This window comes from Echinops telfairi, unplaced genomic scaffold, assembly GCF_000313985.2.
Source record: "Echinops telfairi isolate 266 unplaced genomic scaffold, ASM31398v2 ScPeMD7_18;HRSCAF=68, whole genome shotgun sequence".
In the NCBI taxonomy this organism is placed as follows: Eukaryota; Metazoa; Chordata; class Mammalia; order Afrosoricida; family Tenrecidae; genus Echinops; species Echinops telfairi.
The window spans coordinates 30,761,298-30,776,630 of NW_022103915.1; the positions used below are offsets into that span (position 1 = coordinate 30,761,298).

A 15,333-nucleotide genomic window follows, 5' to 3' on the forward strand; every position below is an offset into this window, starting at 1 on the left:
AACCCCGAGCCGGTTTCTGACGGGTGCCGAGCCCCCGCTCGGTGCCGCCGCCGCCGAGGGCGGCAGGGCTGGGACTGCGCCGCGCTTCGAACCCCCGGACCGGGTAACGTTTCTCTTCTCCAGCCCGGGCCGGAGCCGGGAAGACTTGTCCCTCAGTTCAGGGAAAGGGCAAGGGTGGTGGGGGTGAGGTCTTGGATCGCCTCGGAGTTTGGGGAGACACATTTTTCGGAGCCTGCAGCAGCGAGGCGTCAAGCCTCGACGGCCCACTGTAGTTTCTCCTCGGTTGTCCCGGCCTCCGTGCATCCAGAGCAGGTCTTGCCGAGGTGATGCAGTGTGTGCGTCGCGGTGACGAGGAGGAGGAAGCCCGTTTGAGACAATCGCTAGAAAATTGGGAGCATAAGCTTGTAGATTTTACTAGTTATCAGGCCGGGGGTGGGGAGGAGAGTGATAAAATGATTGCTTTTATTGGGAAGACTTGTGCATCTTCTTTAAGGAAACGGGCGAGTTGCTTACATTGCACTCGATGGTTCGGTTCTTAACTTTTTGGGGCTCACGTACCCCCTGAAAGTTTGCAGAAAGCCAAGGATGACTCTTTTAAAAATGACCACACGCACAATTTGCCTGACAGCTTTGAGAGTTGTGGATTCTGAAGTCGTGGCCCCGTCTGTGGACCTCTAGGAGTCTGTGAACCTCAGGTTTAGAACCCTTCCCTGGATACTGCACTTTACACTTTTATGTTGCGTCCGTTGACCTTCACAGTAATTGAGTGAGGTAAGTACCCTCATTCTACTTAAGGGAAGCTGAGACTCAGACCTTATTCAGAGTCTTTTGAGGGGTTGTTGAGAGCAGGTGCCAGTACTCACTGCACTGTGCCATCCTTGGAATCCAAAATAGCTATCAGATTTTTAAAAAGATGACCAATGCATGCATACCCCTTCCTATGAAACAGCATCCTGGGTCAACATGAACTAGGGGCCAGACTTGTATTGCTAGGTGCTGTCAGACGCGCCACATGTGTGCAGAGTAGAGTGCTGCGATCGAGTTTGTAAGACTGATCTCTTAGAAGTAGACTGCCAGGCCTTTCATCTGCTATACCAGAGGTTCTCAACCTTCCTCATGCTGTGACCCTTTCACACAGTTCCTCATGTTGTGGTGACCCCTCCACCATAAAACTATTTTCGTTGCTACCTCATAATTGTAATTTTGCTACTGTTCTGAATTGGGCACCCCTGTGAAAGGGTCAGTTGACCCCCAAAGGGGTTTTGACCCACAGATTGAGAACCGCTGCACTATACCTTTTGCTTAGCCATTCACTTACAGACCAGACCAACAGAGCCAGACTGTTGTCAAGTCTGTTCCAACTCAGTGAGCAGAATGAAGCACTGCCCAGTCCTGTGCCAGCCTCACCATTGTTGTTGATTTGCGCCAGTCTTGGGGAGCTAGATGACTAGGTTAAACTCCCTGCCCTTTTTCTTCGTCGCTGTGTGCTATTTGGGTGAATTCATTTATCTGGGCCTTTTTTGTTTGTTTTTTCATCTGTAAAATGGAGAAAAATAATCATGGCCTTTGACTCACCACTGTGATAGCAGGCCTAGGTGGGTTATGATGTGAAAGCTACATAAGAATGCCTGCCACAAAGTGAACCTCACACGTTTTATGTATATTGCATGCCTTCCGACACAGAGTATGTGGTGTAGTAGAATGTCATGCTGACAGTTATGTTTTAATAGAGTTGCTTTAATTTGAAGTGTGAATGTGTTCATAACCTCAAAAACTTCACTAAGGTCTTTGGCTTCTCAGAGCTCAATTGCAGGGTGATTTCTTGCACACAATTTTCTGTGTACTTCCCTTTGTCTTGTAGGCATTTGTGCATTTCCATAACTTTGTAGTTCACATATCTGACTCTTCTAGGCTTTGAATTTTTAATGTTGAAGCCGCGTTCTTAATGAAGCATCTACAAGTGCTGTATGTGGCTTCTACCATATTTGATAGTACTTGGATGGAGATCCTAATCATTTCAGGGCAGCCTGTCCTGTCATGCCAGGGAGAACTAGCAGTGAAAGTTTTTTGGGTGAAGTTTTTTTGTGTGTGTGTGAAGGTTTTTTTGATATGTAGAACTTTCAACCCTTTTAGTGATTGGGCAAGTTGTTTTTGTTGTATGTTTTGTTTTTAAGTAAACTTGGTTTTTTTTGGTTTGTTTTTTAAAGCATTTTGTGACTGATTTACATAAGGGAAGAATTGCTCACAATGAAATAGTGATTTTGCATTTAAATTAAGGTGCTGACAGAAAGACACCCTTCTGATAGAGTGTGTCCCGGATTTTTGGAATCACAATAGGATAATACATTAAACAGGTCATTTTGTAATTTGTATTCTTAGAATTTTCCCACTCTCTGGAATGGTCATTCTGGATAGAGAATTCAATCAGTGTAGGAACACAGTTAAAGATGTGGACATATTTAGAAAGAGCTATTTTGTTGCATTGTCTTTTTATTAAAGGAGCCCTGGTGGCACAGTGGTTATGCATTAGGCTGTGATTGGCATGGTCAGCAGTTTGAAACCACCAGCAGCTCTGTGGAAAAAAGACAGCTCTCCACAGTTACAGCCTTGGAAACCCACAGGAGGTTGCTACGAGTCAGCATAAATTGGATGGCAGTGAAGTTTTTGCTTTTTGTTTTGGTTGTTTTATTGTATCGGAAGGCCTTGGAGCCTTAGATGAAAGAACTCCTATTCTGTCATTCTTTGATGGGAGTCGACTGGAGAAGAAGGTCGGAGGGCTTTGAGGGGGTGGGAGTAGAAAGGAATTACTTTGGGGTACATACTTGTGAGAACAAGAAATGGTTTTCGACCTTCTCAGCAGTACAGAGGGTTGTTTTGTACTTTTCTGCAGTCTCAATGAGAAACTTGCTAAAGGCATTTGACCCACAATCTGAGCACACATAATTGGATATGGGCTTCATTCCATTTGGTGATTGGTCTAATTTATTAATTTGTGTGAATAGTTAATTTCTTGATTAAGTTGTTATGCCTAATGAAAGATTCCTCAGTGACTATCTTGTATTTTGTCTTGAGAAAGTGCTAGGAAAATTTTTTAAAAAAGAAAAAATTGTTGGTAGAGTTCTCTTTGTAGCCATCAAAGAGACCAAAAAAAAAAAAAAAAGCCTAACAAACCCAAAAACCCTCGGGGATATTTTCCTCTCTTTTCAAACTCCAGTTTTTAAGCTTTTGTTTTGTATGACCCATATGATACGTAACTTCTGTTTTTCTACAAATGTTATGTTTGTTCCATGCTGTTATATCAGTCTGGATGCTGGCAACCCATAAGGACTGAGGGGAACTGCCCCAGGAGGTTTCCGGGTTTGTAATCTCCATGGGAGCAGGTCGCCGGCCATTTTTTCCCCACAGGGCCACTGTTGTGCTACAACCACTGACATTTTAGTTGGTAGCTGAGTGCTTAACCATCACATCACCGTGACTCCTTCTGCAAACATTAGTTGCTGCTAATTATTTTTTTTAATCAACTTGTCTGCTGCTTAAATGTATTAGCATGATATAGATACAGCATGCTTTGCTCCTAAGGCCTTAGTAATTGGTTTGTTAGGTTACCCTCGAGGCAGATTACAACTGCGAGGGCATTCATTCAGCATGCACTTATGGGGGACTGCCCTCCCCTAAGAAGGAGCCCTGGTGGCAGAGTGGGTTACACATTGGGCTGTTAACTGTGGGCTCGGCAGTTTGAAACCATCAGCTGCTCTGCTTGAGAAAGATGAGGCTTTGACTACCATTGAGTTATGGTCTCAGAAACCAACAGGGGCACTTCGTCCTTGTCCTATAGGGTCACTAAGAGTCAGAATTGACCCAATGACAGTGAGCTTGAGTTTGGTTGCTGTCTTGGGCAATATGCTTGATACTCTTATATAGATTACAGTAAGTGGTATAGTCCAAAACAAAATAACCCCAACCCCAATCCTACTGTGCCATGGAGTTGTTTGTCAGTTTGTTGTACTTGGTGACTTGTGTGTTGCTGTAATGCTAGACGTTGTGTCACCGATGTTTGAAATGCTACCAGAGTCATTCAAAGTGAACAGGTTTCAGTGGAGATCCTAGACCAAGAACGAAGAAGGAATCGGCTGCCTGCCCACTTTGGAGGAAGTAACTGCTGAAAACCTTCTGCACTGTGACCCCGTGGGATAGGAGCGTTGCCCCTGTGCGTGTCTGAGGCTGTCGATCTTGATGGGAGCAGAAAGCCTCATCTTTGGTGATTTTGAATTGCTGACCTTGCGATTAGCAGCCCAACTTTTTCCCACTATGCCAACAGGGCGCTTTGGTGATATAGTAAATTATAGGCAATTTGAAGTGATATTTTAGAAGAGTTATTTTACCTTTTCATATTTCCAGACATGGACTAGGTCAGAGTCCTGTTGTGTAATAACTATTTAATCCTATCATCATCGGACCATATAAAAGACCAGAGTTTAAAGGAGTCTAGTCTATCATTTTACATTTTAAATGACATTAGCTATTAACTAGTTTAGGTATAAATTTCACTGAACTTTCTTTGTTAGGACAATATATACTTAGCCTTCACTAATACTCTTTTGTATTATCGTTTCAAACTTGAGGTCGTTGAATGTTATTGTAGTTCATCTATTTGTGTGCACATGTGTGTGTGTGTGTTGGAGCTCCTAGTGTGATGTATGTTGCCATGGTTATATTTTCCTGGTAGGATTCTTGAATCCTATTTTATAAGATATGTTTTAAAAAAGAAAGTGATTAGTATTCAGGTAGATTACCTTAGAAATGAAAAAGTCATGTTTTGTCACTTAACTCTAAATTTACCAGTACCATACGTTTTGTTTTTGTTTTTTAACGAAATAGTGCTATCTTCACAGTTGAGGAAGCTTGCATTGGATTTGTCAGAATTTATAACGGAACCATTCATTTTAGTGCAGATATCCTGTTGGTGTTGACAGGCTAATAGTTACTGTCTGTTACTCGTATTTTCTATTAATCATATTTTGTGGTTACTGGAAAACAAAGCAAAATCAGCTTCACTGTCCTCACGTCCATTCTGATTCCTAGTAATCCCGTAAGACAGTAGGACTGCCCCTGTGGGTTTGTTTCCAAGACTAAGTCTTTATAGGAGTAGAAAGCGTCATCCTCCTCCCACGGAGCAGCTGCTGGTTTCAAACTGCAGCTTAACATGTAACCCCGCTACACCACCAGACACCCAGACACTCACTCACTCACTGCCTTCGAGTCTATTCTGACATGCGTCGACCCTGTAGGACAGAGGAGAACTGCCCCTGTGGGTTTCTGAGACTACCTCCCTGTGGGAGTAGGAAGCCTCATCTCTCTCCCTCATCAGGGTTCCCTGTTTTATGGCTAGAAGTCAGGAAAAGGCAATCGAATCATGTGTTGTTATTGTTATGTGCTGCTGAGTTGATTCGGTCTCATAGCAGCCCTATATGACAGGGTGGAACTGCCTCCTAGCAGTTCCTAGGCTGAAGTCCTCGGAGGAGCTGTGGGCGAGCCTGCACTGCAGGTCTTTTGGCTATCAGCCAAGTGTATACCATTGTGCCACCGGGGCTCCTCTATCTAATCATGTATAACCTACTTTTTCTTGTAGTGCGCCTCTTTGCTGTTTTCTGGAGATCCAGCCCAGGGGATTTTGTAAGTCCTCCCTGTCTGCTTTGGAGAATTCATCTCTCTCTGATGTAGATGGTAAGCTATTAAGATAGTGGTTGTTAACCTTCTGAATGCCGCGACCCTTTAAGACAGTTCCTCATGTTGTGGTGACCCCCAACCATAAAATTATTTTTGTTGCTACTTCATAACTAATTTTGCTACTGTTATGAATCGTAATGTAAATATCTGATACGCATGATGTATTTTCATTGTTACAAATTGAACATAATTAAACCATAGTGATGAATCACAAAAATATGTAATTATATATTGTGAAATATTTATATGTTTTCTGATGGTCTTAGGCGACCCCTGTGAAAGGGTCCATTGATCCCCAAAGGGCTCAGGACCACAGGTTGAGAACCACAGGAAGAGAAAACAATTGACGCCTTACAAGGGGGTCTAGTTTTTATGTCATGGTGGAAAGGAAGCCAGCTGGGCTGCATAAGTGGTTGTAGAAAGGTGCTGAGAGGGCTTGAAACACCACTTTGGCCCAGCATAACCCGAATTGGCGGAGTGACTGGGGAGGTCTGATCAAAACCTGAAAGGGGGCGTGAGAATGTGAAGTGGGAAACTATACACAATTAAAATAAATAAATAAATATATAATGTGAGAAAATTGCAAATATAGTGCAGAGTGATTTTGTACTTATTATCATACACAGCTGCACAAATAACTTCTTTTCGAAGGATCAGCACACAGCTGGCCCCTGTGAAGTAGAGAGTAAAGACTTCCCAAGTCTCCAAATTTCTCCAAATAACTGTACCATGTCACCTCTGAGACCAACTCCCCTCAGGCTTTCCCCTCCTGTCTCAAGGTTCCATAATTCACTGCAATGCGTTACAGAACTCACAAACTGTGATGGAAGCGACACAAGTGCTGGTGAAAAGTGATATGTTCAAGATCCTTAGTTCCAGATCAGTCTGGAGGCTTCTCTGAACTCTGTGGTTGCAGTCTGAAGAAGGCAAATTGGCAGGTGAGGCAGCAGACTGCTGACTCATAAGGGCGAGGAAGCTGACAAATCAAGTTGAGTGATAAGCCACTGACTCAAGTCCTAAGAACCATAGGGCAGATAATGCTGAGCCAGATGCAGCATCCAGAGAAGAGAGCAAACTTGGCCGGGGTATCTCTGTGGTCTCCCAGGTCACACTTGATGTGGCTATAGTACAGGAAGACAGGCCCATTTCCTAAACCTGTGGGTCATGGGCCCTGTAGAATCCATTTTGAATATAGAAAACACCATCGGCATCAAATACACACACACCACCACCACCACCACCACCCCACCACCACCCCCTCCACCCCCTCTCACTGCCATGGAGTGGATTCTGACTCTTAATTGACCCTGTGGATTTCTGAAACTAACTTTATGGGATAGAAAGCCTCATCTTTCTCCCATGGAGTAAATGGAGGTTTCAAACTGCTGACCTTGTGGATAGCAGCCTTCACTATGCTACCAGGGCTCCTTAAATGGAAGCTGATCTCTTGATTCGGTGTAAAGAATGTGAACGGGGATAGAGCTATGACAGTTTGCTATTTTATTTTTCTCTGCAAGAGTTCATGAGGTTATAAATGAATAATGATGAGTTGCCACTTCTTGTTCTCCCCATTTTATTTTGAATCCCCCCCGCCTCCCCCCGCCTTTTTTCTGGGAACTGTTAGGAGAATGGCGAAAAAGTTTATTCTGGGTGATAGTTGAAACTAAGCTGTGCTACATACATATTCATCTAATTTTGAGTCTGAATATTCTGGCTTGTTTTAAAGAGAATGATGCCATAGAATTAAAATTGAATCAAGAAAAATAGGCTGACTTTGCCAGTCATTATACGAGGTATAATTTATATATGCTGAAAGTAATCAATTTAAAGTACACACTTAAGAGTGTTGACAACTGTATATACTGTATGTGCAATAAAATGTAATCATGACATAAAACACCGTAGTCTCAGTGTTTTCCTTGTGCTGCTTTGCAGCTAATCCTTCCCAGCCCTCTGACATCCACTGTCTTGTGCCGCCATGACGGTTGCCTTTTAGCATTTTTCGCCTAGCAGAGTACTTTGTATAGTCACACATGTGCCTGTGTGCATCAGCAGATTGTACTCTTTTTAAAAGATTGTATAGTTTATTAATTCTCTGGTGAAAACCCCACATAGCCAGCGCAGATCAAGTCACTGTGGAATCTTCATTCTGTCTTCTTGCCTTTGCAGCCCCATTCTGGTCTTCCGTTCTTGCATTGTTTTCTTGAGGCCTTTTTCTTCTCATGCAGGCATGTCTTGTAAGTCTGTGTTTAGGTTAGTTTTCTTTGCATAATCCAAAGAATCATAAATCATGCCGAAGCCAGTAGTCTTTCCACCATCTAAATGGGTTCCAAATACAAATACATCTGGTGTGGTCTTGTACACTTTGGCTATTTTTTCATGAATTTCTGTCTTGGGCACTGTCGCTTTCCCGGGGTGAAGGACATCAGTGACCATTTGTTTTTGCTGAAGTAGCTGGTTGGTCACGAACTATCCTGGTCTGGGTAGTTACTGTGTCATTCATGATAGTGGAGGACGCTCAAGCAGCCGGAGGTGAAAAGCAGTAGTTCGTACTCTGCTTTTCTGGGTATGCATATGCTGCTATTATATGGACAGACGACTATTTATTTACCAGCTGATAGACCGTTTGTGTTCTCTCCAGTTAGGGACATTACGGAGACAGCTGCTATGAATAGACACATGTTTCCTTTCTCAGGTAGAGATCTGAGAGAAAGATTGTCGGGTCGTATGTTAAGGTATATTTAACTTACAAGAAACTGTTCTAAAACAGCCACGCCATTCTGCATGCCCACCATCAGTGACTGAGAGTGCCAGTAACTCCCCGTCCTTAACAACACTCGGCATGCTTGATCTCTTTAGGTTTTTATGTAGTTGATATTTTTATATATCACTGGGGCTTTAATTTACATTTCCCAACTCATATGCTTATTGACTATTAGATAACTTCTTGATGAAGTGTCTTTTCTTGAACCATTTTTAAAGTTGAGCTGTCTTCTTACTGCTGAGTTATAAGAATCCTAATAGAGTGTGAATAAAAGTCTTTTATCAGAGTATGTTTGGCAAAATTTTTTTTCCCCAACCAGTAGCTTGCTTTTTCAGTTTTTAAACAAGTATCATTTAAAGAATAGCATTTTAACTGATGAGATCCAAGAGTTTTCTTTCTTTTCTCGTTCATATTTTTGTACCTCTTTAAAAAGCTTCTCGAGCTCAAGGTCACAGGATTTTCTCTTTAAAGCTTTATCTAAAAGTTTCTTAAGTGACAAGATCTTTCATCAACATTATTAATGAGTTTTTTTTAAGTTCTTGCATTCCATTTATCTCATAATTATTCCAATTTTTAAATTCCTTTGTTTCTTTCTATTCAACCTGCCACATTATCAGGCACTAATTAAGTGAATCTATTTCTGAATTTGAAAAGACTTTTACCTTTTAGCAGAGCCTTCCCCCACTTTAGACCTGATAAATGTCATTTCTAAAACTAGCTGTTGTTTTAAGGCTTCAGTTATCTTCCAAACGACATAAACCCTCTGCAGTCCCAACGCGGGCCTTACACAGTTGTCAAAACTCTTAATTGTTCACTTTCAATCAGTTACTTTTATAATGTATAAATTATCTTTCATAAAGCTGATTTCAAAAAAATTTTTGACAAGGTTTTCACCAATGGTTTATGCAGGATTAGAGAAAAATTTAAATTGCTTTAGGTCTAAATTTGTTACAGGTACTAACATCATTTTAAAATAATAGTATCACCTCTGTTGAATTGCAAAGAACTTACTAGTAGTTTTTAGGGCTGAGTCAAGTTGAAGTCAATATCATTATTATTCATGGGAACAAATGGAAATAAGATAGAAACTTTGGTTGAAGGAGCTATTAGATCAGAGAAAGGACAGTCTCACATAATATCAGATTAAAAAAAATTAGGGGCTAATTTTGAGCATTCTTCCCTCGTGGCCTAGGGAGCCCTGGTGGTGTAGTGGTTATCTGTTGTGGTACGATCTGCATGGTTAGCAGTTCGAAACCACCAGCCAACCCCAAAGGAGGACTGAGCTTTCTACTCCCCCAAACAGTGATAGTCTTGGAAACCCACTGGGGGTCACTGTGAGTCAGCATCGACTCGATGGCAGTGAGGTGTTTTGTTTGTTTGTTTTCCTCGTGGCTTAAGTCCTTGTTGGGTCATAAGCTTCTTTTCGTCTTCATCAACCACTTTCAGTGTGTCTCCTGGGCTGATAATCTGATATTTCCTTCTGGTTCTTCTTCGCCTTTTTTTTGGTGTGGGTGGGTGTTTAATGTTGAACCTCTCCGGGTCTATAATGAATCTTTTCCTTGGTCTCCCTCTTCATGATGATCTTTTCCATTTCCCATGTCTCCAGCCTCAGGATGCTGGCATCTCTAGTTTCAGCAGCATATTTCCATTTATCTTTTGAATCTATTCATTTGCCTCTCCTAGAGACCTGTCATACTTAGCATGGTCAGCTCTGTACTCATGATCCTTTCTTCCATATTTGCTCTGCCTCCTTAATCCTCTGTCACCATTCATCCAGTCCCCCAAGCTGAAGAAATTTAGGTTTTTCTTTGCCTTTCCTTTATCCAGCCTCACAGTCTTATTGCTTATAACTGAGCAATAAAGCATGCTCTAAGAGTCTCTCCCTCTTATAGCCAGTCGTAACTAATTCCTAGGGTATGTTCAGTAGCCTCGTTTTTGGTCTCTCAGCCTTCCTGCCATCTGTCTTCCTCTTTGGGATCTCTTCCACATTGCCCTCTGAATTCCTTTCATTTAAAGTGTGCCATCCACCTTCTCTTTTAGTTAAAAACACCTCCTCTTTCTCTTTTCTTTGTTTTTGGTTACTTAGAAGCAGGAGCCCTGGCTGCACAGTGAGTTTAACAGTTTGAAGTTACCAGCTGCTTCTTGGCAGAAAGATGAGGCTTTCTACTTCGAGAAAGGGTTATAGTTTTGGAAACCCACAGGAGCAGTTACTTCTACCCTGTTCTCTAGGGTCATGATGAGTTAGAATTGACTAAGTGGCAACAAATTTGGTTTGAATTCTAGATATAAAACCAGTCCTGTGCTACCAGCTTGGAGGTCCATAACCCGGGTAGGTTATGTGTTTGACATCTAACCACAATATCAGCTGTTCCAAACCACCAGCTGCTCTGTGGGAGGATGACTTTCTACTCTTGGAATGAGTTAAAGAACCCCACAGGGGCAGTTCTACTTCGTCCAATAGGGGCAGAATTAACTTGATGGCTGTGATTTGAGTATGTTTAAAATTTAAAATAAAATCATACATTTTATGATTCTGAGTGTCTGTTTTTGAGCTATCTTGATGCTTGTTCCAAGAATACCCTCCAAAATTGCATTGGCCAGTGTTAAAGTATGACAAGGATGATTTTCATTCAAAAGGAAGTTGCATGGGAGGGAAAAGGTGACGAAAGGAAGAAGGAGCATTGTAATGGGGAGAGGATGCCACTCAGTGAGGGGGCGGGAGCCGGGCAGAAACACTGTGTTGGACTGCCACCCAGTGAGACACAGGACTGAGGCTTTTCAAAGATAGTCAGTGGGGGGTGGGGTCTTCTGGGCAAATGGGTGGTTGCAATTAGGGCCAATTTGCTCAAGTTCTTTTTCTTTTTTGAGATAAGGCCACCTAGATTGTGAGAGACCTAGAGGATGAAGAGCAGAGATTAGATAGGGGGAAACTAAAGTTGTCACATATCATTAAGTCTTGGACCTTGAAGTAAGTAATTTTAGTTTCCAGAAGATAAAAGGGTAGGGGATGTCTTTAACATTATCTGGCTGTCAGTTACTAACCAGGTAACTATAGGTAAGTAACTTAACTCTCTGTTTTCTAAGTGATAAGATATGAATAATAAGAATAGTATGCTTTGATATAATACACCTGAAGTACTTGAAACAGTGCCTGGTGCATAGTAAGTTCTCAGTGTAAACATTTGTTATTGACCTCGTCCTCTCCTTGAGAGAAAACAGAAAACTGGAGAGTTTGGATTGTTGCTCTGGTTGTTTCCCCATGAGATCTCCCTGGAAAAACAGTTGGTCCCTCAGGTAGCCTCAATGCTGTCTTCCGTATCCACTTCAGGTTATGCCGCAGTGATGTGAGGCCAGACCACCCTCAGAGCCTGGCAACCCAGCGGCCTGCCTTATGAATAGACCCGTCTCCCCAGCACTCCTAGTCGCCTGGGTGTAGCGTTTCCAGCAAGCAGTAAGAAACCAGAGAAGTTAAATAACTTGCCCAAGATCACTCACTAGTAAGTTGTGGGACATAGATTTATGCTGGCAACTACTGCACTATACATCCCCAACCAAATCCACTGCCATGGAGCCAGTTCCAACTCAGGGAGACCCTATAGAACAGAGTAGAACCCCTCAAGGTATCCTGAGACTGTAAATCTGTATGGGAGCAGACTTTCTCCAGAGGAGCAGCTGGTGGGTTGGAACTGCTTACCTTGTGGTTAGCAGCCCAATGAGTAACCCATTAAGCCACCAGGACTCTCTACGATACTATACTGTACTCGAGGAGCCCTTGTGGATTATGTTTTGGGGTGCTAACTGCAAGGTCGGCAGTTCAAAACCACCAGGGTGAAGTTTTCCACTTTCGTAAAGATTTGCAGTCTTGGACACCCACAGGAGCAGTTCTACTCTGTCCTATGGGGTTGTGATGAGATGGAGTCCACTCAGTGGCAGTGACTTTTACTGTAGTTAAAGTCAGTCACCCTGGTTTTGCCCCAAGGGTCTTCTTTCTAACTCACCACCCACATCACAAGCACTTTGCTTTCACAGGGTTGAACTTCTTTTAATCCCTTTCTTGATTCAGCTTTTGTTCATGCTGCTTTTCTTGCGTTGTGAAAGCGTTCTCATTTTTCAGTAGTCAACTCTCATAGGCAGTCACGCTCTTGTTTCTCAGCCCTCCTTGCTGTGTCTAGACACCCTGTATGACACTTGCCATCTTACTTTGTAGTTGGACTAAGAAGGGTCCCCGTCTAATTTATTCTCATGATTTTACCTTGTAGCACATGGTCTGGCATACTACAAATGATCAAGAAATGTGAGATGAGTGAATGAATGATGCTGAAAAACTGAAAGGGGCAGTGACTTACAGAGTGAAATATTATAAAAGGTTTTAGCAAAGGGTTTTAAGCAAAGGGCAAATGTAGATGTCTGGAGATGGGAAAGGTAGCAGAAGGAAAGTATTGTTTAAAATGTGAGTGAGTAAATGGTCTGGGTGGTTAGGGGGCCGTTGGCCAGCAGTTGCAGTGGGGTGGGAAGTAGTGCTTTTTAAATATTTGGGCTCAAGTTCCTCTAGTGCAGTGGTTCTCAACCTGTGGGTCGCGACCCCTTTGGGGGGTCGAACGACCCTTTCACAGCGGTCGCCAAATTAATAAGAGTAGCAAAATGACAGTTATGAAGCAGCTAGGGAAATAACGTTATGGTTGGGGCGTCACCAGCACACAAGGAACTGTGTGAAAGGGTCGCGGCCTGAGGAAGGTGGAGAACCGCTGCTCAAGTGGTAGAGGACAGTGACTCTTCAGCCCCTTGGGGGCCAGCAGCAGCACCCCAAGCATCTGTAGCCCCTTGGGGGCCAGCAGCAGCACCCCAGGCAGCCTTCCTGACAAAGGACAAATCTGTGAATACTTTGGACATACCCTTGTTTTCTCCTTAGACATTCGTATACATCCTAATTTGTGATTTGTGAATTTGCTCTAACATGAAGATACTTTTTCCCTTATCTGCTTATCCTACTCTATCCCCTTATCCTCTAGTAGAAGGGAAGTTACTGAAACGTATGTAATTTCTCCTCTGGCTTCTAGCACATTCTGGCATGCCCTGATGCCCAAATTGGGGAAGCGTGGAGTGGGGTATAGTTTCCTAAGGCAGCATGCTAGCTTTCTGTGGTTTGGGGGATTGCCTACTCCAGAGCATTATGTCAGAACCAAGGAGAGTGAGCTCATCTTGTTCTGACTAACGAGGCTGTTCCTGGAAGGCTGCAGTCAGTTGGAGGCACCTCATTACCAGATCGCTGGGGACTTGCTGGAGAGAGTTCACAGAAGACCCACAGGAATGATTAAGAGAGAAAGAATATAAATGAAAACCGTATAACTTGGCTGAACCTAAGATTGCAAGAATATACAACTGTGTAAATATCTCTAGAGCTGTTGGGCTTGATCGGGGAGGGCAGTCGGTTATGGCGGGATTTGGGGCTTGTAGAGAAGGCTTCAAAACAAGGTTGAAATTAATCAAAAGAACAATGCATGTTAATAAAAGTTCAAATATTTAATGATGCCTTCTCGGTTCTTTGAGCCTCTTTAGCCCTTTCATGACCCATGGGACATATATCACCCACCAACATTTTTAGCCTCTCAGCTGCTCTCCTCGATGTACTGCATAGCTGCATGGATCTGAATAATGGGTCTCACCCACCAGTCTTACCACCAGCGTTCACTGGGGTATGTGTGTCCCATATCATTGCATCAAAACCTATAAAATCTATTTTACCTCAGGCATTTCTTTTCTTTCCTTTTTTTTTTTTTGTCCCTTGATGTCAGCAAGCCTTCCATTACTGAAAACACATGGTATCAATAAAAGATAGAAAGCAGAAAATAATTTGGTTATGGACAATAGAAGGGTTAGCTAGACAGAATGACATTTGTAGTCCTGGGTTAATTGATTATTTTTTGTTTTTGTTTTTGTTTTCTCTAGCGTCTGGTGCTTCTGTGAAGAGACTGCTGGAGCAAACGTTTTTTCTATGTCTTGTATTGAGTTTTTTATGATAATCAGTCAATGTTTGGAATTCTAGCCACTTTGCAGGAGAATCGTCTTTCTGCTTCCGTAAGGAGTTAGTCTTGGGAACCCAGAGGCCAGTGCTGTTCCGCTCTTGTCAGAATTGACTCCAGGGCAGTGAGTTTGGTCACTAACATTTTTTGCACCAAAATTCTGAACTTGACATTCACAAAGTTTCCCCACTTCTTTTTGGAATAGTACTTCAGAAGTAGAGATTGGGTTAGTATTAGATGCTCTAATAATGTGAGGAGCTGGGAGACAGTATTTGGTCCCTGAGGTACGATCCTAGGAAGCGTTGTTCACTGCCATCCAGTCAGTTCTGTATTGGTAGGGATGGTAGGGACACATATTTTGAGAATCAATGTGCTATATTCTTACTTGGCATATGTAGTAGACATAAGGCTTAAGAATCAGGGTTGAGATCAACAAGGAAAAACATTTGCATAATTCTGCAAAAGGAGATAGAAGTGCTAGAAAATGAGTATCATGCTTGCTTTGGTTTATAGAAATGAGTTTATTTATACGGGCTACTTATATAGTTTGAAGGCCAAGACAGCTACCCCAGAGGTGGGTAAGCTTTTTCTATAAAGTACCAGATAGTAAATATAGGTTTTGTAGGCCACCATCTGTCTGTCGTTGTAACATAAAAGCAGGCTTTGGCAACATGTAAATGAAAAACATGGCTGTGTCCCACTGAAAGTTTTTTTTTTTTTTACAACTTAAAATATATTTATTTATTTATTTGTTTTAATCAATTTATTGGGGCTCATACAATTCATCACAATACATAGATCAATTGTGTAAAGCACATCTAT

At 42.4% G+C, this 15,333-nt stretch overlaps 1 protein-coding gene across 1 annotated transcript in view; it reads left to right on the forward strand.

The window, feature by feature from the left end:
* Nucleotides 1-51: 51 nt before the first annotated feature.
* The window catches only part of AREL1 (apoptosis resistant E3 ubiquitin protein ligase 1), a 53,136-nt gene continuing 37,854 nt past the window's right edge, over nucleotides 52-15,333 (forward strand). The window contains exons 1-3 of the mRNA XM_004699034.3: nucleotides 52-103; nucleotides 629-771; nucleotides 5,630-5,724. The gene's annotated coding sequence lies outside the window, so the exon portion shown is untranslated. The remainder of the gene's footprint in view (nucleotides 104-628; nucleotides 772-5,629; nucleotides 5,725-15,333) is intronic.